At 44.9% G+C, this 22,999-nt stretch overlaps 11 non-coding genes across 11 annotated transcripts; all 11 read right to left on the minus strand.

Annotated features, from left to right (window-relative positions):
* Positions 1-242: 242 nt before the first annotated feature.
* Positions 243-314, minus strand: TRNAW-CCA (transfer RNA tryptophan (anticodon CCA)). Its single transcript has one exon. It is a non-coding gene; the product is annotated as a tRNA-Trp (tRNA).
* Positions 315-627: 313 nt separating this feature from the next.
* Positions 628-701, minus strand: TRNAN-GUU (transfer RNA asparagine (anticodon GUU)). The gene has a single exon. It is a non-coding gene; the product is annotated as a tRNA-Asn (tRNA).
* Positions 702-2,490: 1,789 nt separating this feature from the next.
* TRNAW-CCA (transfer RNA tryptophan (anticodon CCA)) lies at positions 2,491-2,562 on the minus strand. Its single transcript has one exon. It is a non-coding gene; the product is annotated as a tRNA-Trp (tRNA).
* Positions 2,563-4,718: 2,156 nt separating this feature from the next.
* On the minus strand, positions 4,719-4,790 carry TRNAW-CCA (transfer RNA tryptophan (anticodon CCA)). The gene has a single exon. It is a non-coding gene; the product is annotated as a tRNA-Trp (tRNA).
* A 313-nt stretch (positions 4,791-5,103) lies between these two features.
* On the minus strand, positions 5,104-5,177 carry TRNAN-GUU (transfer RNA asparagine (anticodon GUU)). Its single transcript has one exon. It is a non-coding gene; the product is annotated as a tRNA-Asn (tRNA).
* A 1,790-nt stretch (positions 5,178-6,967) lies between these two features.
* On the minus strand, positions 6,968-7,039 carry TRNAW-CCA (transfer RNA tryptophan (anticodon CCA)). The gene has a single exon. It is a non-coding gene; the product is annotated as a tRNA-Trp (tRNA).
* A 313-nt stretch (positions 7,040-7,352) lies between these two features.
* On the minus strand, positions 7,353-7,426 carry TRNAN-GUU (transfer RNA asparagine (anticodon GUU)). The gene has a single exon. It is a non-coding gene; the product is annotated as a tRNA-Asn (tRNA).
* A 1,790-nt stretch (positions 7,427-9,216) lies between these two features.
* Positions 9,217-9,288, minus strand: TRNAW-CCA (transfer RNA tryptophan (anticodon CCA)). Its single transcript has one exon. It is a non-coding gene; the product is annotated as a tRNA-Trp (tRNA).
* A 313-nt stretch (positions 9,289-9,601) lies between these two features.
* On the minus strand, positions 9,602-9,675 carry TRNAN-GUU (transfer RNA asparagine (anticodon GUU)). The gene has a single exon. It is a non-coding gene; the product is annotated as a tRNA-Asn (tRNA).
* A 1,791-nt stretch (positions 9,676-11,466) lies between these two features.
* On the minus strand, positions 11,467-11,538 carry TRNAW-CCA (transfer RNA tryptophan (anticodon CCA)). Its single transcript has one exon. It is a non-coding gene; the product is annotated as a tRNA-Trp (tRNA).
* A 313-nt stretch (positions 11,539-11,851) lies between these two features.
* TRNAN-GUU (transfer RNA asparagine (anticodon GUU)) lies at positions 11,852-11,925 on the minus strand. The gene has a single exon. It is a non-coding gene; the product is annotated as a tRNA-Asn (tRNA).
* Between the last annotated feature and the right edge of the window lie 11,074 nt (positions 11,926-22,999).

Genomic DNA, 22,999 nt, shown 5'->3' on the forward strand with positions numbered 1-22,999 from the left:
GGCCCACTTGAAGAGATGGTAAAGAGGAAATACTTCTGCTGCATCCAGTAAAACATAGAGATTGGCCTGCTTTAAAGGTTGACCATGTCCTTCATGGGTGTCTGTCAATATGATACTTCCCTGCTGCAAAGCTTACATTCGAAACGCCAGAACAACTAGGCCCAGAGCACAAAGATGCAGTCAGGTTGAAATAACGAGATACTGAAGAGCAATTTTGTATTTCAGAGTGGGAAAAGGAAGTATGACCCCGACGTGATTTGAACACACAACCTTCTGATCTGGAGTCAGACGCGCTACCATTGCGCCACGAGGTCCTTGTGGCAATCCACCTGGTGTGTCTGATGACAGAATAAAGGTAGGGGACGTACATGCACCTGCAGAGCCTCATTGCTTCTTTAGGTAGACTGGCTAGGATAGCTTCCTTCTGTGCATCAGTACACGCTGCAGCCAAACCCTTCCCATGAAGTCTTGATGTTTATGAATTGAATGGCAAGTTTTGAAAAACTAAAGCAAGCGAGAAGAATTGCTTGCAGTTTATTGGATTTTTTGGACGTCAGCAGACGAGACCTGCGAGAGGTAAACAGAAGTTCATAGTTGGTCATGCTGAATTTTTGAGCCAAAATGCATCGTCCCTGGGTGGGCTTGAACCACCAACCTTTCGGTTAACGGCCGAACGCGCTAACCGATTGCGCCACAGAGACTCTGCAGTGCTTACACTGGGGCCTGATTGGTGTGCTGTTTGCTTATGCTTCCCAGGCAACCTGAAAATATTTCTAAAATAGCTCTATTTCCCACAGCAAATCAGGGTATAAAGCACTTCCCTACCTCCCGTAATCCACAAACACAGGGGATTTAGTAGAGGACAGAGCCCATCAACAGTGCACCAAATGCCCTCTGTGTAGGCATAACTTGCTATGAGGAGAAAGCCACAGTTGCGCACTTGTGTTAAAAGGGGACAGTAGGCTGAACCCAGGGAACACGGGAGAAATGACTCAGGTTTACTGAGTGGAACACTCTGTGTCTTTGTGCCGAAAACAGCAGCGTCTTTTCGGTTAACAGCCGAACGCGCTAACCAATTGCGCCACAGAGACTCACTGGCATGTGTGTTCTGCCTTTGGCCTGATTGCATTGCTATTTTTTTCTGATTGGCAGAAAACCTGAACTTTTTTCTGAAAAAGGCATGCCTCTCTTAGCACTGCAGGGCATTAGACTGCTCCCTTGCTTCCCTGAGTCCCCAAATACACAACCACCTTGGGCACAATAGAAGACACATTCCAGCAGATTTAGCAAGAGTGCACCAAGGTTTCTATATGTAGGTACCTTGCTGAGAAGCAAGACCTGCAGTTGCATTCTTCTGTTAAACGAGGGCAGCAGAGTGCACCAAGAGAACTTGGGGGAAGTAGCTTATGTTAACTACTTGCCATGATCTTTATAGATCCCTCTGTTTGACTGGGTGAATTCTAATTTCTGGGGTAGAGTAAGCAATTTTTGGATCTAGATGCTGTGCGCAACAGGAATGCTATATACTGCACTGTACTGCTACTGAAAAGTTACCAATTTTACAGGATGTTCAGGTAAGCTTTGTTTCAGAAAACAACTTGCTAGAGGCCCTAGGACAGATTACTGGGACAAAGGAAGAGGGTTTGGGGATTAGCACATCTCCTATGAAAGGTACAGTCACGCCCGAGACAACTCTGAGTGTCACCTCAAATTCTAAGAAATGCAAACTAGGGACCTACGCTTTTTATTGCAAGTGGATCTTTGTGTTTCAGACAAATGTGCACGCCTCCCAGAGCCCCTTGCAATGCACTTAGGGAAATGGGGGAAGGTGCTGTGAAGCCCTCTCACTGACAATGTCTCTCTTGTCTATAATGTATCTATGAGAGAGCGAGAAATAGGCAATGCGAGAGTGAAAAAGTAAAATGGAAATGTGTCTACTGAGACCAGTATAAGGGGAAATACTCACAATCCAGGACCGACAGTTGATTGGGAGGGCGCTTACAGGTTTCCGACACCAGACCGGTACCTGAACTCACAAACCCAAACTGCAAAGTGATGGGCATTGCCACTAGACTGCCGACCCCCTTTCGGGGCCCCAGCATATATCCTTTAGTCACACCTAGAGTTCCCAGGACAATGCAGCATTCAGCGATTACACGAAAATATTGACAGCGCTAGGAGGCCATGCAAATGGCAGAGGTATGCTTTACAAAGCCCACGTAGCGTGCACAAAACAGCACATCAGTCAGGCCCACTTGAAGAGATGGTAAAGAGGAAATACTTCTGCTGCATCCAGTAAAACATAGAGATTGGCCTGCTTTAAAGGTTGACCATGTCCTTCATGGGTGTCTGTCAATATGATACTTCCCTGCTGCAAAGCTTACATTCGAAACGCCAGAACAACTAGGCCCAGAGCACAAAGATGCAGTCAGGTTGAAATAACGAGATACTGAAGAGCAATTTTGTATTTCAGAGTGGGAAAAGGAAGTATGACCCCGACGTGATTTGACCACGCAACCTTCTGATCTGGAGTCAGACGCGCTACCATTGCGCCACGAGGTCTTGCGGCACTCCACCTGGTGTGTCTGATGACAGAATAAAGGTAGGAGACGTACATGCACCTGCAGAGCCTCATTGCTTCTTTAAGTAGACTGGCTAGGATAGCTTCCTTCTGTGCATCAGTACACGCTGCAGCCAAACCCTTCCCATGAAGTCTTGATGTTTATGAATTGAATGGCAAGTTTTGAAAAACTAAAGCAAGCGAGAAGAATTGCTTGCAGTTTATTGGATTTTTTGGACGTCAGCAGACGAGACCTGCTAGAGGTAAACAGAAGTTCATAGTTGGTCACGCTGAATTTTTGAGCCAAAACGCATCGTCCCTGGGTGGGCTTGAACCACCAACCTTTCGGCCGATTGCGCCACAGAGACTCGTGCAGTGCTTACACTGGGGCCTGATTGGTGTGCTGTTTGCTTATGCTTCCCAGGCAACCTGAAAATATTTCTAAAATAGCTCTATTTCCCACAGCAAATCAGGGTATCAAGCACTTCCCTACCTCCACTAATCCACTAACACAGGGGATTTAGTAGAGGACAGAGCCCATCAACAGTGCACCAAATGTCCTCTGTGTAGGCATAACTTGCTATGAGGAGAAAGCCACAGTTGCACACTTGTGCTAAAAGGGGACAGTAGGCTGAACCCAGAGAACACGGGAGAAATGACTGAGGTTTACTGAGTGGAACACTCTGTGTCTTTGTGCCAAAAACAGCAGCGTCTTTTCGGTTAACAGCCGAACGCGCTAACCAATTGCGCCACAGAGACTCACTGGCATGTGTGCTCTGCCTTTGGCCTGATTGCATTGCTATTTTTTTCTGATTGGCAGAAAACCTGAACTTTTTTCTGAAAAAGGCATGCCTCTCTTAGCACTGCAGTGCATTAGACTGCTCCCTTGCTTCCCTGAGTCCCCAAATACACAACCACCTTGGGCACAATAGAAGACACATTCCAGCAGATTTAGCAAGAGTGCACCAAGGTTTCTATATGTAGGTACCTTGCTGAGAAGCAAGACCTGCAGTTGCATTCTTGTGTTAAAAGAGGGCAGCAGAGTGCACCAAGAGAACTTGGGGGAAGTAGCTTATGTTAACTACTTGCCATGCTCTTTATAGATCCCTCTGTTTGACTGGGTGAATTCTAATTTCTGGGGTAGAGTAAGCAATTTTTGGATCTAGATGCTGTGCGCAACAGGAATGCTATATACTGCACTCTACTGCTACTGAAAAGTTACCAATTTTACAGGATGTTCAGGTAAGCTTTGTTTCAGAAAACAACTTGCTAGAGGCACTAAGACAGATTACTGGGACAAAGGAAGAGTGTTTGGGGATTAGCACATCTCCTATGAAAGGTACAGTCACGCCCGAGACAACTCTGAGTGTCACCTCAAATTCTAAGAAATGCAAACTAGGGACCTACGCTTTTTATTGCCAGTGGATCTTTGTGTTTCAGACAAATGTGCACGCCTCCCAGAGCCCCTTGCAATGCACTTAGGGAAAGGGGGGAAGGTGCTGTGAAGCCCTCTCGCTGACAATGTCTCTCTTGTCTATAATGTATCTATGAGAGAGAGAGAAATAGGCAATGCGAGAGTGAAAAAGTAAAATGGAAATGTGTCTACTGAGACCAGTACAAGGGGAAATCCTCACAATCCAGGACCGACAGTTGATTGGGAGGGCGCTTACAGGTTTCCGACACCAGTCCGGTACCTGAACTCACAAACCCAAACTGCAAAGTGATGGGCATTGCCACTAGACTGCCGACCCCCTTTCGGGGCCCCAGCATATATCCTTTAGTCACACCTAGAGTTCCCAGGACAGTGCAGCATTCAGCGATTACACGAAAATATTGACAGCGCTAGGAGGCCATGCAAATGGCAGAGGTATGTTTTACAAAGCCCACGTAGCGTGCACAAAAAAGCACATCAGTCAGGCCCACTTGAAGAGATGGTAAAGAGGAAATACTTCTGCTGCATCCAGTAAAACATAGAGATTGGCCTGCTTTAAAGGTTGACCATGTCCTTCATGGGTGTCTGTCAATATGATACTTCCCTGCTGCAAAGCTTACATTCGAAACGCCAGAACAACTAGGCCCAGAGCACAAAGATGCAGTCAGGTTGAAATAACGAGATACTGAAGAGCAATTTTGTATTTCAGAGTGGGAAAAGCAAATATGACCCCGACGTGATTTGAACACGCAACCTTCTGATCTGGAGTCAGACGCGCTACCATTGCGCCACGAGGTCCTTGTGGCAATCCACCTGGTGTGTCTGATGACAGAATAAAGGTAGGAGACGTACATGCACCTGCAGAGCCTCATTGCTTCTTTAAGTAGACTGGCTAGGATAGCTTCCTTCTGTGCATCAGTACACGCTGCAGCCAAACCCTTCCCATGAAGTCTTGATGTTTATGAATTGAATGGCAAGTTTTGAAAAACTAAAGCAAGCGAGAAGAATTGCTTGCAGTTTATTGGATTTTTTGGACGTCAGCAGACGAGACCTGCGAGAGGTAAACAGAAGTTCATAGTTGGTCATGCTGAATTTTTGAGCCAAAATGCATCGTCCCTGGGTGGGCTTGAACCACCAACCTTTCGGTTAACAACCGAACGCGCTAACCGATTGCGCCACAGAGACTCATGCAGTGCTTACACTGGGGCCTGATTGGTGTGCTGTTTGCTTATGCTCCCCAGGCAACCTGAAAATATTTCTAAAATAGCTCTATTTCCCACAGCAAATCAGGGTATCAAGCACTTCCCTACCTCCCGTAATCCACAAACACGGGGGATTTAGTAGAGGACAGAGCCCATCAACAGTGCACCAAATGCCCTCTGTGTAGGCATAACTTGCTATGAGGAGAAAGCCACAGTTGCGCACTTGTGTTAAAAGGGTACAGTAGGCTGAACCCAGAGAACACGGGAGAAATGACTCAGGTTTACTGAGTGGAACACTCTGTGTCTTTGTGCCCAAAACAGCAGCGTCTTTTCGGTTAACAGCCGAACGCGCTAACCAATTGCGCCACAGAGACTCACTGGCATGTGTGTTCTGCCTTTGGCCTGATTGCATTGCTATTTTTTTCTGATTGGCAGAAAACCTGAACTTTTTTCTGAAAAAGGCATGCCTCTCTTAGCACTGCAGTGCATTAGACTGCTCCCTTGCTTCCCTGAGTCCCCAAATACACAACCACCTTGGGCACAATAGAAGACACATTCCAGCAGATTTAGCAAGAGTGCACCAAGGATTCTATATGTAGGTACCTTGCTGAGAAGCAAGACCTGCAGTTGCATTCTTCTGTTAAAAGAGGGCAGCAGAGTGCACCAAGAGAACTTGGGGGAAGTAGCTTATGTTAACAACTTGCCATGCTCTTTATAGATCCCTCTGTTTGACTGGGTGAATTCTAATTTCTGGGGTAGAGTAAGCAATTTTTGGATCTAGATGCTGTGCGCAACAGGAATACTATATACTGCACTTTACTGCTACTGAAAAGTTACCAATTTTACAGGATGTTCAGGTAAGCTTTGTTTCAGAAAACAACTTGCTAGAGGCACTAAGACAGATTACTGGCACAAAGGAAGAGGGTTTGGGGATTAGCACATCTCCTATGAAAGGTACAGTCACGCCCGAGACAACTCTGAGTGTCACCTCAAATTCTAAGAAATGCAAACTAGGGACCTACGCTTTTTATTGCCAGTGGATCTTTGTGTTTCAGACAAATGTGCACGCCTCCCAGAGCCCCTTGCAATGCACTTAGGGAAAGGGGGGAAGGTGCTGTGAAGCCCTCTCGCTGACAATGTCTCTCTTGTCTATAATGTAACTATGAGAGAGAGAGAAATAGGCAATGCGAGAGTGAAAAAGTAAAATGGAAATGTGTCTACTGAGACCAGTATAAGGGGAAATCCTCACAATCCAGGACCGACAGTTGATTGGGAGGGCGCTTACAGGTTTCCGACACCAGACCGGTACCTGAACTCACAAACCCAAACTGCAAAGTGATGCCCATTGCCACTAGACTGCCGACCCCCTTTCGGGGCCCCAGCATATATCCTTTAGTCACACCTAGAGTTCCCAGGACAGTGCAGCATTCAGCGATTACACGAAAATATTGACAGCGCTAGGAGGCCATGCAAATGGCAGAGGTATGCTTTACAAAGCCCACGTAGCGTGCACAAAAAAGCACATCAGTCAGGCCCACTTGAAGAGATGGTAAAGAGGAAATACTTCTGCTGCATCCAGTAAAACATAGAGATTGGCCTGCTTTAAAGCTTGACCACGCCCTTCATGGGTGTCTGTCAATATGATACTTCCCTGCTGCAAAGCTTACATTCGAAACGCCAGAACAACTAGGCCCAGAGCACAAAGATGCAGTCAGGTTGAAATAACGAGATACTGAAGAGCAATTTTGTATTTCAGAGTGGGAAAAGCAAATATGACCCCGACGTGATTTGAACACGCAACCTTCTGATCTGGAGTCAGACGTGCTACCATTGCGCCACGAGGTCCTTGTGGCAATATACCTGGTGTGCCTGATGACAGAATAAAGGTAGGAGACGTACATGCACCTGCAGAGCCTCATTGCTTCTTTAGGTAGACTGGCTAGGATAGCTTCCTTCTGTGCATCAGTACACGCTGCAGCCAAACCCTTCCCATGAAGTCTTGATGTTTATGAATTGAATGGCAAGTTTTGAAAAACTAAAGCAAGCGAGAAGAATTGCTTACAGTTTATTGGATTTTTTGGACGTCAGCAGACTAGACCTGTGAGAGGTAAACAGAAGTTCATAGTTGGTCATGCTGAATTTTTGAGCCAAATTGCATCGTCCCTGGGTGGGCTTGAACCACCAACCTTTCGGTTAACAGCCGAACGCGCTAACCAATTGCGCCACAGAGACTCATGCAGTGCTTACACTGGGGCCTGATTGGTGTGCTGTTTGCTTATGCTTCCCAGGCAACCCGAAAATATTTCTAAAATAGCTCTATTTCCCACAGCAAATCAGGGTATCAAGCACTTCCCTACCTCCCGTAATCCACAAATACAGGGGATTTAGTAGAGGACAGAGCCCATCAACAGTGCACCAAATGTCCTCTGTGTAGGCATAACTTGCTATGAGGAGAAAGCCACAGTTGCGCACTTGTGTTAAAAGGGGACAGTAGGCTGAACCCAGAGAACACGGGAGAAATGACTCAGGTTTACTGAGTGGAACACTCTGTGTCTTTGTGCCAAAAACAGCAGCGTCTTTTCGGTTAACAGCCGAACGCGCTAACCAATTGCGCCACAGAGACTCACTGGCATGTGTGTTCTGCCTTTGGCCTGATTGCATTGCTATTTTTTTCTGATTGGCAGAAAACCTGAACTTTTTTCTGAAAAAGGCATGCCTCTCTTAGCACTGCAGTGCATTAGACTGCTCCCTTGCTTCCCTGAGTCCCCAAATACACAACCACCTTGGGCACAATAGAAGACACATTCCAGCAGATTTAGCAAGAGTGCACCAAGGTTTCTATATTTAGGTACCTTGCTGAGAAGCAAGACCTGCAGTTGCATTCTTGTGTTAAAAGAGGGCAGCAGAGTGCACCAAGAGAACTTGGGGGAAGTAGCTTATGTTAACTACTTGCCATGCTCTTTATAGATCCCTCTGTTTGACTGGGTGAATTCTAATTTCTGGGGTAGAGTAAGCAATTTTTGGATCTAGATGCTGTGCGCAACAGGAATGCTATATACTGCACTGTACTGCTACTGAAAAGTTACCAATTTTACAGGATGTTCAGGTAAGCTTTGTTTCAGAAAACAACTTGCTAGAGGCACTAAGACAGATTACTGGGACAAAGGAAGAGGGTTTGGGGATTAGCACATCTCCTATGAAAGGTACAGTCACGCCCGAGACAACTCATAGTGTCACCTCAAATTCTAAGAAATGCAAACTAGGGACCTACGCTTTTTATTGCCAGTGGATCTTTGTGTTTCAGACAAATGTGCACGCCTCCCAGAGCCCCATGCAATGCACTTAGGGAAATGGGGGAAGGTGCTGTGAAGCCCTCTCGCTGACAATGTCTCTCTTGTCTATAATGTAACTATGAGAGAGAGAGAAATAGGCAATGCGAGAGTGAAAAAGTAAAATGGAAATGTGTCTACTGAGACCAGTATAAGGGGAAATCCTCACAATCCAGGACCGACAGTTGATTGGGAGGGCGCTTACAGGTTTCCGACACCAGACCGGTACCTGAACTCACAAACCCAAACTGCAAAGTGATGGGCATTGCCACTAGACTGCCGACCCCCTTTCGGGGTCCCAACATATATCCTTTAGTCACACCTAGAGTTCCCAGGACACTGCAGCATTCAGCGATTACACGAAAATATTGACAGCGCTAGGAGGCCATGCAAATGGCAGAGGTATGCTTTACAAAGCCCACGTAGCGTGCACAAAAAAGCACATCAGTCAGGCCCACTTGAAGAGATGGTAAAGAGGAAATACTTCTGCTGCATCCAGTAAAACATAGAGATTGGCCTGCTTTAAAGGTTGACCATGTCCTTCATGGGTGTCTGTCAATATGATACTTCCCTGCTGCAAAGTTTACATTCGAAATGCCAGAACAACTAGGCCCAGAGCACAAAGATGCAGTCAGGTTGAAATAACGAGTTACTGAAGAGCAATTTTGTATTTCAGAGTGGGAAAAGCAAGTATGACCCCGATGTGATTTGAACACACAACCTTCTGATCTGGAGTCAGACGCGCTACCATTGCGCCACAAGGTCCTTGTGGCAGTCCACCTGGTGTGTCTGATGACAGAATAAAGGTAGGAGACGTACATGCACCTGCAGAGCCTCATTGCTTCTTTAAGTAGACTGGCTAGGATAGCTTCCTTCTGTGCATCAGTACACGCTGCAGCCAAACCCTTCCCATGAAGTCTTGATGTTTATGAATTGAATGGCAAGTTTTGAAAAACTAAAGCAAGCGAGAAGAATTGCTTGCAGTTTATTGGATATTTTGGACGTCAGAAGACGAGACCTGCGAGAGGTAAACAGAAGTTCATAGTTGGTCATGCTGAATTTTTGAGCCAAAACGCATCGTCCATGGGTGGGCTTGAACCACCAACCTTTCGGTTAACAGCCGAACGCGCTAACCGATTGCGCCACAGAGACTCATGCAGTGCTTACACTGGGGCCTGATTGGTGTGCTGTTTGCTTATGCTTCCCAGGCAACCTGAAAATATTTCTAAAATAGCTCTATTTCCCACAGCAAATCAGGGTATCAAGCACTTCCCTACCTCCACTAATCCACTAACACAGGGGATTTAGTAGAGGACAGAGCCCATCAACAGTGCACCAAATGTCCTCTGTGTAGGCATAACTTGCTATGAGGAGAAAGCCACAGTTGCGCACTTGTGTTAAAAGGGGACAGTAGGCTGAACCCAGAGAACACGGGAGAAATGACTCAGGTTTACTGAGTGGAACACTCTGTGTCTTTGTGCCCAAAACAGCAGCGTCTTTTCGGTTAACAGCCGAACGCGCTAACCAATTGCGCCACAGAGACTCACTGGCATGTGTGTTCTGCCTTTGGCCTGATTGCATTGCTATTTTTTTCTGATTGGCAGAAAACCTGAACTTTTTTCTGAAAAAGGCATGCCTCTCTTAGCACTGCAGTGCATTAGACTGCTCCCTTGCTTCCCTGAGTCCCCAAATACACAACCACCTTGGGCACAATAGAAGACACATTCCAGCAGATTTAGCAAGAGTGCACCAAGGATTCTATATGTAGGTACCTTGCTGAGAAGCAAGACCTGCAGTTGCATTCTTCTGTTAAAAGAGGGCAGCAGAGTGCACCAAGAGAACTTGGGGGAAGTAGCTTATGTTAACTACTTGCCATGCTCTTTATAGATCCCTCTGTTTGACTGGGTGAATTCTAATTTCTGGGGTAGAGTAAGCAATTTTTGGATCTAGATGCTGTGCGCAACAGGAATGCTATAATACTGCACTTTACTGCTACTGAAAAGTTACCAATTTTACAGGATGTTCAGGTAAGCTTTGTTTCAGAAAACAACTTGCTAGAGGCACTAAGACAGATTACTGGCACAAAGGAAGAGGGTTTGGGGATTAGCACATCTCCTATGAAAGGTACAGTCACGCCCGAGACAACTCTGAGTGTCACCTCAAATTCTAAGAAATGCAAACTAGGGACCTACGCTTTTTATTGCCAGTGGATCTTTGTGTTTCAGACAAATGTGCACGCCTCCCAGAGCCCCTTGCAATGCACTTAGGGAAAGGGGGGAAGGTGCTGTGAAGCCCTCTCGCTGACAATGTCTCTCTTGTCTATAATGTATCTATGAGAGAGAGAGAAATAGGCAATGCGAGAGTGAAAAAGTAAAATGGAAATGTGTCTACTGAGACCAGTATAAGGGGAAATCCTCACAATCCAGGACCGACAGTTGATTGGGAGGGCGCTTACAGGTTTCCGACACCAGACCGGTACCTGAACTCACAAACCCAAACTGCAAAGTGATGGGCATTGCCACTAGACTGCCGACCCCCTTTCGGGGCCCCAGCATATATCCTTTAGTCACACCTAGAGTTCCCAGGACAGTGCAACATTCAGCGATTACACGAAAATATTGACAGCGCTAGGAGGCCATGCAAATGGCAGAGGTATGCTTTACAAAGCCCACGTAGCGTGCACAAAACAGCACATCAGTCAGGCCCACTTGAAGAGATGGTAAAGAGGAAATACTTCTGCTGCATCCAGTAAAACATAGAGATTGGCCTGCTTTAAAGGTTGACCATGTCCTTCATGGGTGTCTGTCAATATGATACTTCCCTGCTGCAAAGCTTACATTCGAAACGCCAGAACAACTAGGCCCAGAGCACAAAGATGCAGTCAGGTTGAAATAACGAGATACTGAAGAGCAATTTTGTATTTCAGAGTGGGAAAAGGAAGTATGACCCCGACGTGATTTGAACACGCAACCTTCTGATCTGGAGTCAGACGCGCTACCATTGCGCCACGAGGTCCTTGTGGCAATCTACCTGGTGTGCCTGATGACAGAATAAAGGTAGGAGACGTACATGCACCTGCAGAGCCTCATTGCTTCTTTAGGTAGACTGGCTAGGATAGCTTCCTTCTGTGCATCAGTACACGCTGCAGCCAAACCCTTCCCATGAAGTCTTGATGTTTATGAATTGAATGGCAAGTTTTGAAAAACTAAAGCAAGCGAGAAGAATTGCTTACAGTTTATTGGATTTTTTGGACGTCAGCAGACGAGACCTGCGAGAGGTAAACAGAAGTTCATAGTTGGTCATGCTGAATTTTTGAGCCAAAATGCATCGTCCCTGGGTGGGCTTGAACCACCAACCTTTCGGTTAACAGCCGAACGCGCTAACCGATTGCGCCACAGAGACTCATGCAGTGCTTACACTGGGGCCTGATTGGTGTGCTGTTTGCTTATGCTTCCCAGGCAACCCGAAAATATTTCTAAAATAGCTCTATTTCCCACAGCAAATCAGGGTATCAAGCACTTCCCTACCTCCCGTAATCCACAAATACAGGGGATTTAGTAGAGGACAGAGCCCATCAACAGTGCACCAAATGTCCTCTGTGTAGGCATAACTTGCTATGAGGAGAAAGCCACAGTTGCGCACTTGTGTTAAAAGGGGACAGTAGGCTGAACCCAGAGAACACGGGAGAAATGACTCAGGTTTACTGAGTGGAACACTCTGTGTCTTTGTGCCAAAAACAGCAGCGTCTTTTCCTTGACGAAACTGCATGATCCGATCCCTGGACGGTGAGCTATAGCCCGAGACGACGCCTTGACGAGGGTCCATATATTTGAGGTGGGTAAATTTGCCGAAAATCACCAGACACGTGGGTCCTTTGCATTTTCCTTAGTAACCCGATCGGGCCTCCCAGTCCTTTGGTCATGTGAATCGTGTCCCGATTCTTAATTTAACCCTGACAAATTTGAATCTGGAGTATTGTACTCGCGAGCACAATTATTTAACCAGGTAACACCAGAACTTTGATATGCCTGGGAAATTGTCTGCCTGCTTTAGGGCATTTTTCTGCAGTGACAGACAAAATAGCCGGTCAAGTGGCACAGCGAGTAGAGCGCTCGCTTTGACACCCGTGCAGAGCCTGTTAACGCAGGTTCGAATCCCGGCGGGGCCAAACTCAGCCTTTCATCCTTCCGAGGTCGATAAATGAGCACCCCACACCGTGGGTAATAATAAGCAGCGCTCAGATACCTGAGGGTTTGTAGCGCTATATAAAAGCCTAATTATTATTATTATTATTATTAATCTTTGGAAGATAGCCGTCCCGCACCACAGGAGGGGTCGTCGGCATGTACTATGTACTGTAAGAAAGGCTTTGGTAGTATAGCATTTAATGACATTTGGCACAGACAAACCAGACATAATTCTAATCTTCGGTGGCCGACCAATGGTAGTTTTGAAATCCCTTGTATAGAATATTTAGAGTCTGTATTAGTAAAGAAGAAGGCTAGGCCTTCAGCATTTGACGCATTGCATAGTTGGAAAATAGAAGCTTTGCAGCAACAAAAGAGTAGAGAGAAACATATGCGTCGACATATGATGAGTGTCGAAAAGGCACGGTTATATGATCAAAATAAGCAATTGGAGTTAGTTAGGAACACGGACAGGGCATTTCAATTAGGCATTCAGAAAATCTACCCTTCAAAAGATTTTCATACGTCAGATGAATTGATTAATAAACTTTTGCATGAACGAAGGCCTGATGCCTCCGTGCCACCTCCATACGTCCCTCCTCCTGGCGCTTTACCCTTTCCTGTTGTAGTTCCCACTCCCATAGTTCCTCTGGTCCTCCCTGTTGTTCTTCCTGTTGTTCTTCCAGCCGTCTCCCCTTTGCCTGCCCCCTTGCCTTCACCTGTTATTCAGGATGTACCTACTCTTCCTCTTCCAAGTGATCCTGTATCGCTTGTAGTAGACCAGGGAGCAAGATCAAGGGTTGTGACTCGTAATACTGTGTCGCCAGACAAGAGGAATTAATTGACTGCTTGGGCTAAACATTTTATGGAGAAGGGTGAACAAGCTGATGTTTTTTCCACACTCGAAAATTTAAAAGATATTCCTGAGAAAAATGTTTTTATCAAAGGATTAGGGACTAATTTAAGTATAATGTGGAATAGATTAGATGATGTAGATTTCCCACAAGGGTTACGGGATTTGAAAATTTTAGCATTGTCCAGAGATACTGCGGAGAAGGTATATGAGCATGTCGAGAGGATTTTTGAGTATAGGAAGGAGTTGGAAGAGTTACAGAATGAGGAAGTAGATGGTGATAGTTTAGGTATTACGTACTTACAGAAACGGTTTTCTCCTCGTCGAGAATTGAAAAGTGAGGAAGTATGAATTTGTACAAAGGATGCGATAAGATGGATTTCGGATATGTCGATCACTCCAGAAGAAGTATATGACACATACAGTCAATATACGTTAGAAATGCAAACGAAAGTGATACAGGTGATGGTAGAGCACCTGCAGAATGAGTGTGTAAGAAGAAAGATTTGTTGTCCCACAGAATTGTTTAGTGTTTATAAGAGAGCTTTTTCAATTGATACTTCTTCGACTGCCTTAGCGCTTGACTTGGCTCTGTTGCTTAGTAAACGTTCGGAGCTGCCTACTTCTCAGTTGCCTATGAAAGAGGTCCCTCCGACATTTGTCCCAAAAGTTGAGATTGCGGCTGATGCTGCACGAGGTATAGTAGCCGGAGAAATTCCTGCACATTACGTTTCACAGTTTGTTCACGTCTGTTTTCAAGACAGGAAGTGAACACCCTAAAGCAATCTATTCCTGATATACGAAAAAATCCGACCGGATTCTATAAAGAAATAAAGTCGGTCTTACAGTCGTCGGTATTGACCTTAAGTGATATTGACCTATTATTTCCCGTACTCCTGCCAGTCGATTTGTGGAAGCAGATTAGGACTATAGATGACATACCTGGGTTGGGAGATACATGGGATAACATGATTAGGCTGGACAGAGAAAGACCAGCTGGCAAACGACCACCTCAAGTAATATTAACCTTGCCTGATAGAATTATTGTAAAATTGAAAACTATGGTTCCTGAAAAAAGAATCATATGGGACAAGCTTACGGCCTGTGTCCAAGGAAAGTCTGAGGGTGCTACCGATTTTTTCAATCGGTTCGAGCAGGTATTCTCGGATTTCAGTGGACAAGATTTGGGCACAGAGTCAGGGAAAAGGTTGTTTGTCGACAAATTTGCACATGGATTGTTGCCTGACATCCAGTTACAGATTATGTCCTCTGAAAGCGCTTGGCAGGCGAAGTCCCAATCAGAGGTATTGCATATGGCTCAGTATTATGAAAATTGTGTAAACACTGAAAAAGAGAAGCTTGAGAAAAAAAAGGGTGACTTGAAAACTAAAGTTTTATTGCAGCAGATCGTTAGAAACCCTAGAGGGGGTAATCAATTTAGAGGTCAGTACATTCCACAGGGAAGTGCGCCCTTGGCTCCGGTAAACATTAACCAGTGTGCCTACTGCCGGCAGGAAGGCCACTGGCGCGCACAATGCCCGACCTTACAGCAAAGGTCATTTGGGAACATGGGTAGGCGATCCAGAGGTCGCCCAGGTGCAGGGGGCCCTGGCAGAGGTCAGTTTGCACCAGAATCACAGCAATCCCCTTCACAAGATTAGCAAGTTTCGAATGTGGATAATAGAAACATTTTTGATCACCCTTCTGCCGCGTACCTCTTTGAAGAACTTCCTTTTGATAATATTTTGTTCCGCTAGGATTGCCCGAAGCAGGATTTGGAACCTGCACCTATTCCCGTTCATCAGAAAGGACCCTACGTTGAGATGGCGGTGGGAAATAGGAAGCATCTATTTCTAGTTGATACGGGAGCACAGAAATGTTCCATTGATCATTCACGGGTTCCAAATATTCCCCTGTCAGGGAAATCCAACATTTCCATAGGGTTTTCAGGCACACCTGTAGTTTGTCCGGTCTCTTTGCCGGTACCGATAACACTGGGTCCCTTCACGGAACAGTGTGCATTTTTACTTACCACAAACTGTGGGGAGAACTTGCTGGGGCTAAATTTGTTGAAAGCATTACACGCAGTAATTCATTGTTCTCCAGATGGGATTCGGCTAACAATTTCACCCCAGCAATCACTCGCCTCTCAGTTTTTGACTCGACCTTTACCGCCAGAATTTAGTAATGTTCCAGAATGCTTATGGGCAATCGATGATAATGATGTAGGCATTCTCCAAATTGAACCTGTTAAAATTATTTTGAAGCATGGAGTAAAATTGCCTCGCATCCCGCAATATAAAATTTTAGTTGAAGGCGAACAGGCTTTGAAATGTATAGTTTCTGATTTTGTACATCATGGAGTAATTGATGAGATTACGGGTAGCATATGTAACAGCCCCATTTTGCCAGTATACAAAAAAGGCGATAATGCGATTCCCTTTCGTTTTAAAATTGATTTACGCGCTATTAACAAAATTGTGGCTCCTCAATTTCCTATTGTACCTGATAGTACAACGATATTAACCATGATTCCGGCTTCTGCCACTCACTTTAGCGTTGTTGATCTTAAAAACGCGTTTTGCAGTATTCCTATACACAAGGATAGTAGGTATTTGTTTGCGTTTACCCTAGGTGGACGCTCGTTTACATTCACCCGTGCACCACAAGGGTACACTGAGAGTCCAAGTATTTATAGTAGGGCATTGAAAGAGCAGCTTGATACCCTCGAGTTGCCTACTACTTACACGTTACCACAGTATGTAGATGACCTCCTCTTGGCTGCTGATTCTGAGAGTGCCTGTAAAGAAGGCACTGTGTTACTGCTTTGTCATCTAGCAAAACATGGCCACAAAGCTTCACTTAAGAAATTCCAATATTGTTGCCAGGAGGTCGCCTATTCAGGCTATCTCCTGTCAAAGGAGGGAAGACGGTTGACACCTGAACGAATAAAACCATTTCTGGTATGTCTGTCCCAAATAGGCAAAAGGAAGTTAGAGCGTTGATAGGTATGGCTTCTTATTGTAGATTGTGGATCCCGAATTTTTCGTTAACGATTAAACCAATGTTGGCTTTGACAAAGAAGGGCATTTCTTTGCCATTGCCATGGACCTTGGAACACCAGACAGCATTCGATTTGCTCAAATCCGCGCTGTGTTCGGCGCCGGTTTTAGGAACTCTGAATTATGAGAAGGCCTTTGTATTGTTTGTGCATGAAAGTGATGGATGTGCTTTGGCTGTGTTAACGCAGGAACATGGAGGGAAAAATAGGCCGTGTGGCTACTATTCCTCTGCCCTTGATCCTGTAGCATGCGCTTTGCCTAGATGTTTGCGGCTGTTGCTGCTGCTGCTGCGTCTGTAAAACAGAGTGAGGGAATGGTCCTGGGTCATGCGTTAACCCTAATGGTACCTCACTCTGTAGATATTTTATTGAACAGAACTCAAACACAACACCTCACTTCTGCACGATTGACAAGATATGAACTGATCTTGTTTGCTCCCCACATTCAAATTCAGATGTGTTGCGTATTAAATCCGGCTGAACTTTTACCTGTCTCACAAAATATTGTTGATGATGACGATACGTCACACGATTGCCTTTATATGACAGAACAAGAGACTAAAGGCAGAATCGATTTGAAAGACACGCCTTTGAATAGCCCTCAAGGAGAGCTATTTTGTGATGGCTCTTGTTTTAAACTTCCAGACGGTACATCTACGGCTGCTTACGCTGTCACTACTTTAAGCACGGTTGTGGAAACCAAAAGAATCATGCATAACTCTGCGCAGGCCGCAGAAATTATAGCGTTAACTCGAGCTTGTGAGCTTTCTGAAGGGCGTACAGTGAATATATATACTGACAGTCAGTATGCCTTGGGGTGGCCCACAATTTCGGAAGACTTTGGAAAGAACGAGGTTTCTTGACCTCGCACAGAACAAAAATCCAGCACGGCACTTTAATAGTGTGATTGCTTTCAGCACTTGCACTCCCTGTTCAGTTAGCTATCATAAAATGTTCAGCACATAAAAAAGTTACAGATGATGTAGGAAAAGGGAATGCCTTCGCTAAACAGATAGCTACACAGACTGCCACTGATTCCAGTTCAGAAATGTACGCTGCAAAAGAAGTTGTAAATGTTTGCACTTTGGGAGAAAGTATTGATGTTGTAAAAGACATTCAAGCAGATGCTACTATAGAGGAAACTAACAGATGGATCAAGGGTGCAGGAAGGTTGGATGATGATGGGTGTTGGGTAGACAATGTTGAAGGGAAATGGTTACTCCCTGACGCCTACATTACAATGATGGTTATTATGGCTCATGGTCCGACACATGTGTGTGCGAGGAAACTAACAAAAATGCTACACAGTGCATGGGCCAATGATAAGAATTTCAGAATTGCGGAGCGTTTTGTCCAGAACTGCATGGTTTGCTTGCAGCACAATGTAGGGAAAGGTACCTCGACTCCTAGAGGAAGTTTCGCTCCACCTTCTGTCCCGTTTGAGGATATTCACTTTGATTTTATTGAAATGGAACAGTGTAACAATCTTAAATATGTATTGGTTGTTATTTGCGCATTTAGTAAGTGGGTTGAAGCCTACCCGGTTAAAGATGCAACGGCCATAACCAAGGCAAAAACTCTCTTGAAAGAGTTTTTTCCTAGGTTCGGGCTGCCGAGAGTCATCTGGTCTGATAATGGGCCACACGTTATTGCCACTGTAGTCCTGCAAATTTGCAAAGGACTACAGATTGACAAACGGTTCCATTCAGCTAGACATGCCCAGAGTGCCGGATTAGTGGAAAGGCACAATGGCATTATAAAGAACAAACTCGCTAAGATGTGTGCTGGCACCAAGCTAAAATGGGCAGACGCCTTACCGATCATGTTACTATCGATGAGAACGACCCCTCAAACTAAGACTGGGCTCTCTCCCTTTGAGGTGGTAATGGGGAGACCTGCTAATATTTGGGGTATGCCAAAAAGTCGCTCACTACGGGATATAGAAAATGTGCTTCTTTCAGACTACTGTAACCAGTTGACTAAAAATATGTTTTCAATTTATCACCAGGTGCGAGAGGCATTACGTGTACACTACGAGGGCCCTGGTCACAGTCTACGACCAGGGGACTGGATCCTCACGAAGGTTTTTGAGAGGTCATCTTGCCTTGCACCTCAGTGGAGGGGTCTGTAGGGTATTTTGTATAGATTTGGGGCCTAGCGGTATTTTCTTACCGCCAAAATGAAAATAATTCAGTAATAATCACTCTTTGCATTTGGCATAGATTTGGCATATAGTACTACAGTATACATGCATTATTTCATCACACTGATACATTTAGTGGTATACATTATGTTGGTATGCGTTATTGGTGGTATTTCTGGTGAGCATAATTCCTTTGTTTTATTTGTGGCCCCAATATGCAGAACCCCTTATTTTTGCTTAGTTTGTTCATGTGATCACTAGAGAGGCCTCAGGCTTACATTTCAGGAATACCACATTTTCAATTGGAGTGCCACCATGGGCTGTCCTCACTGACTTATCTACGACAGCGAGCTAACATGCAGTATTTATCACCAACTTACCTACATCGGTGAACTATGTCCAGGGCCTCTCTTTCTGCTGACTCATGTACCTCCAGCAGTAGTCTATTTCATTATATTATTATTATGTTCCGTTCAGAAAACATACACTTATATACTGAATACTGAATGGAATCATGCACACAGCTACCGCTAAAATATGCTTTTAACTGTGAAAAAAAATTATTTGCATTTTAAATGTAGAAATCGTTTTTGACTGAATAGCCTGTTTTCATTTACATGTCCATGTCACACTGGCAACACATGCCTTGCTGTACCCCATTATAGCAATGCACCAAACCCATGCAGTGGTGCTGCATAAAAATAATGCTAAATACTCTTACAGGTCCCTACCAGGTCCTGCTAGTCACCCAGACTGCCGTGCGGGTAGCGGGTCGAAAACACTGGATCCATGCAACGCACACCAAACGGATCCCACAGCCCGTGCCATACGATACAGAAGACACAGAATCTCTTCCCACTGCTGTAACTCGCATGCCTGACACAGCAACAACCAACAAAGGAGAATCGGAGACCGCTTCAGAATCCGCAGGGCCGGACAAAACAGCCATCTTGTCTCCGCACTCCCCAACAGTGGAACTCCCGGATCAATCCTTTCTTGATCCCATTTCCGTTCGTTCACCACTTCCAGGAGGAAGTGACGACACTTTGTTCTCACCAGAAACTGCAAAATATAATTTGCACCCAAGGAAATAAATGTACAGCATGGTCTGACTGTGCGACTGGGAAAAAAATAATTCTAGGGCTTGTCTTTTTGGCCCAATTGTACAGAAAGATTCTGTTGGCTAAGGGTTGTGGGAAAGACATTAAGAAGACGCGCGACTGGAGTCGCCAGCAAACCAACAATTGGTGTTTTTTCGATTGAAGACTACGATGCCTGCACCCGCTACTGCTCGTACTGAACTTTTAGATAAAAATATGACTAGCAGAGACAATGATCAAGTATGTAAGGGGACCCCCAAAGTGTATTGTTGCCTTCTCGTACTAATTACTGGATTTGTAATGACATTTGGGTTTGGGTTATGGTATCTGGAAAAAGCATATCCGTTAGAGGACTTATTATCTTTTGAGAATGTATCTGTGATTCCCACTCCTTCCGTGCAATTGCATACTTTGTCGCCTAGAGATTCTTTGCATAGACGGAATTATCAGAATAATACCCTCTTATTAATCATGAATGCCACTCATGAATTTTAATAAGACCGATTGTTGGATCTGTACACATTTACCGCAACATGGGGATAAAGGGCTAGGTTGGTATATTTACCCTCTGCCTCTGACAACTGCCTGTTACGCTTTCCTTAGAGCACCATTGTTTTGTCGATGGAATGATAGCATTTCGGGGAACTTTGATGGTACACATATATATAGTTTTGAAAAGAATGTTTTGATGCCCCTGGGATGCTCGCTTTTTGCAGATAGAAGCAAGCCAAACGTTGCTTCTTTTAGGCCCTCTGATAGATTGTCTCGTCCTTTTCAGTCTTTAATCTCTTTCAAAATGGCTCCTATAGGCAATAAGGATGCTATGCCTCCATCTTGTTCCGTTAATCACAGCCCCGATTCAGTATCCTTCTGCATACAGAGGAATGGAACACGGTCAATGGGTAATTTTAGAAAGTGCGCCAATGTTGCGAATTTGACTAGTGAAAACAGACCTCTGTACATAGGCGAACCTGTCTATTTTGTTTGTGGTAATGTGGCATTTCCGTGGTTGCCCAGGGATTGGCAAGGAACCTGTTATTTAGGGATTCTATTACCTGGGGTATTTATTGCCAGTACTACAGAAATCTCAAAGGCTCGTCCATGACGAGGTGTAAAAGGGGATACTCCAGCACAAACTTTAGGCGATATTATGAAATCTTTTGTACCATTTTTCGGGCAAATTACGAATTTGGAAGATATTAGGGGACTAGCGAGAGTATTGGAGAGAACCATCAATCGGACCACTGACATACTCTATAATATGACGCTAGAACAGAGAGTGATAAGATTAGTGGCTCTTCAGAACCGGATGGCATTAGATGTCATCCTGGCAGAGCGAGGAGGAGTATGTAAATTAGTGGGGTCCGCTTGCTGCGTTTACGTTCCAGACTCCTCTCCAACGATCTTTAGGGCGATCCAAAATCTACATGTTCTTAGTTGAGAAGTGCATGTTCCTGAGGGAAATTGGGAACGTGGTACATGGTTTTGGGACCTCCTACGGTCATGGGGATGGAAGTTGATCTTGGCCCTACTGATTATCTTGGGAAGTTTTCTGTTTCTTTGTTATTGTATACAGTGTCTCCCTGGTATTTGCTCAGTATTAGGGGGATGTTGTGCGCACGCAATACGTGTATTGGGGAATAAAATATACGCCCCAAAGGAGCTCTCCAAAGAGTATGTGTTGAAGGAAACTCTGGTATCTGACCTAATGGCAATAGATATGACGGACAATGATTCAGGGTGTCTGGACGATGACGCATGGAGTTACTTGCAATCAAATCAGAAATAGTATTAGCACTTGGCATAGGCCAAAAGGAGGGTTTGTCAAACCGGATATTAAATTATGCCTCTTATTACAAACGATTTGTATGTATATTGGCCTACACCAAGTTGCTTGAAAAATTGTATGCGAATAACTCTCTGAGGCAAGGTCTTGACCTTAGAAATTGATGTAAGCCGCCATCTTGAATCAAGCCTCCATTTTAGGCTAGAAACCGCCATTTTGGGGTTTTGTACAAAGTCACCCTGTAATCTAAAATGGCCGTCTCGTGTGTCCTTGTTCTTGCCTTAACCTCTCCAACCTCTGTAGGGGAGTTAATGTCCAACCTGCCTTCAGGCTACATGTTAGGGTCATGTACACCTTGTCCTTTGTTGACCTCGGAGCAGGGGATTACTTGAAATGCCAATATTAAACTACAAGCATACAAGAACAGTAATGCTATCCAAATATAAACATGTGAAACATTGTTTGGCCTGTATTAAAGCAATATATGTAGAGTGTAAATGTTAAATTGAAGAATAATGGAGTGTGTTAGTAAATGTCTTGAAAGGTAAACCCTATGCGCGAGATATGAAAATTAGGAAAGTGAACCTGGCGTGACCTTAGCCCAGTGCATGATTAACCCGTAAGGGGGCTGGACATCATTTTACAAACTGTATAAAAACACCGATGTCCAGCTAGGAAATTCCCTCACTGCTCATATTGGACCTGCTGGTGGTCTCTGTGATGTATTGACGGCCAAATAGCTATTTGTGTACTTTGTTGAATACTGTTCAGTTTTGTAATAAAGATTCTGGGAATCTTTATTAGCCTGTGTCGGTGTATTTTTCCTTTGCTCGGTGTAACAGCCGTAATATTGTATTTTTGATGATTTCCACAGTTGGCGCCCGAATACGGACCCTCAAGATTGACTTTGTCTCGTTGAAGGTTGTGTCGGGGGGGGAAATTCTGCTGCGGTCGGCCGGGCCGTCCGTAGACCTCCGGGCAGGGAGGCCCCAACTCCTCCCATATATTCCAAAAGAGATAGAGTATGAGACACACGCAAGAAGCAAGGTGACTCTGCTGTTTATTAGACAAAACGGCAGGCAGGGATGGGTCAAGGAGCGTACGCGTCCGTCCCGACACACACACAATCGTGGGGCTCGCAGGCCCTTTTTTACCTTAATATGACGCGCTACTTGCGTCACCTTAGAAAGTTTAGCAAAAAACCTATTTCCACTCTGGATTGGTTACTCGAGTGGTAGGGTTAGTATAGCATACATATAGAGAACTATGTTAATGGTTGAGGGTTAGTCAGGTGGTATACCTGGGCTGTCCCTTCAATTTGATACATGAAAATTGTTACATGAAGA

Source organism: Ambystoma mexicanum, chromosome 11, assembly GCF_040938575.1.
Source record: "Ambystoma mexicanum isolate Mex_15411 chromosome 11, UKY_AmexF1_1, whole genome shotgun sequence".
Taxonomy (NCBI): domain Eukaryota; kingdom Metazoa; phylum Chordata; class Amphibia; order Caudata; family Ambystomatidae; genus Ambystoma; species Ambystoma mexicanum.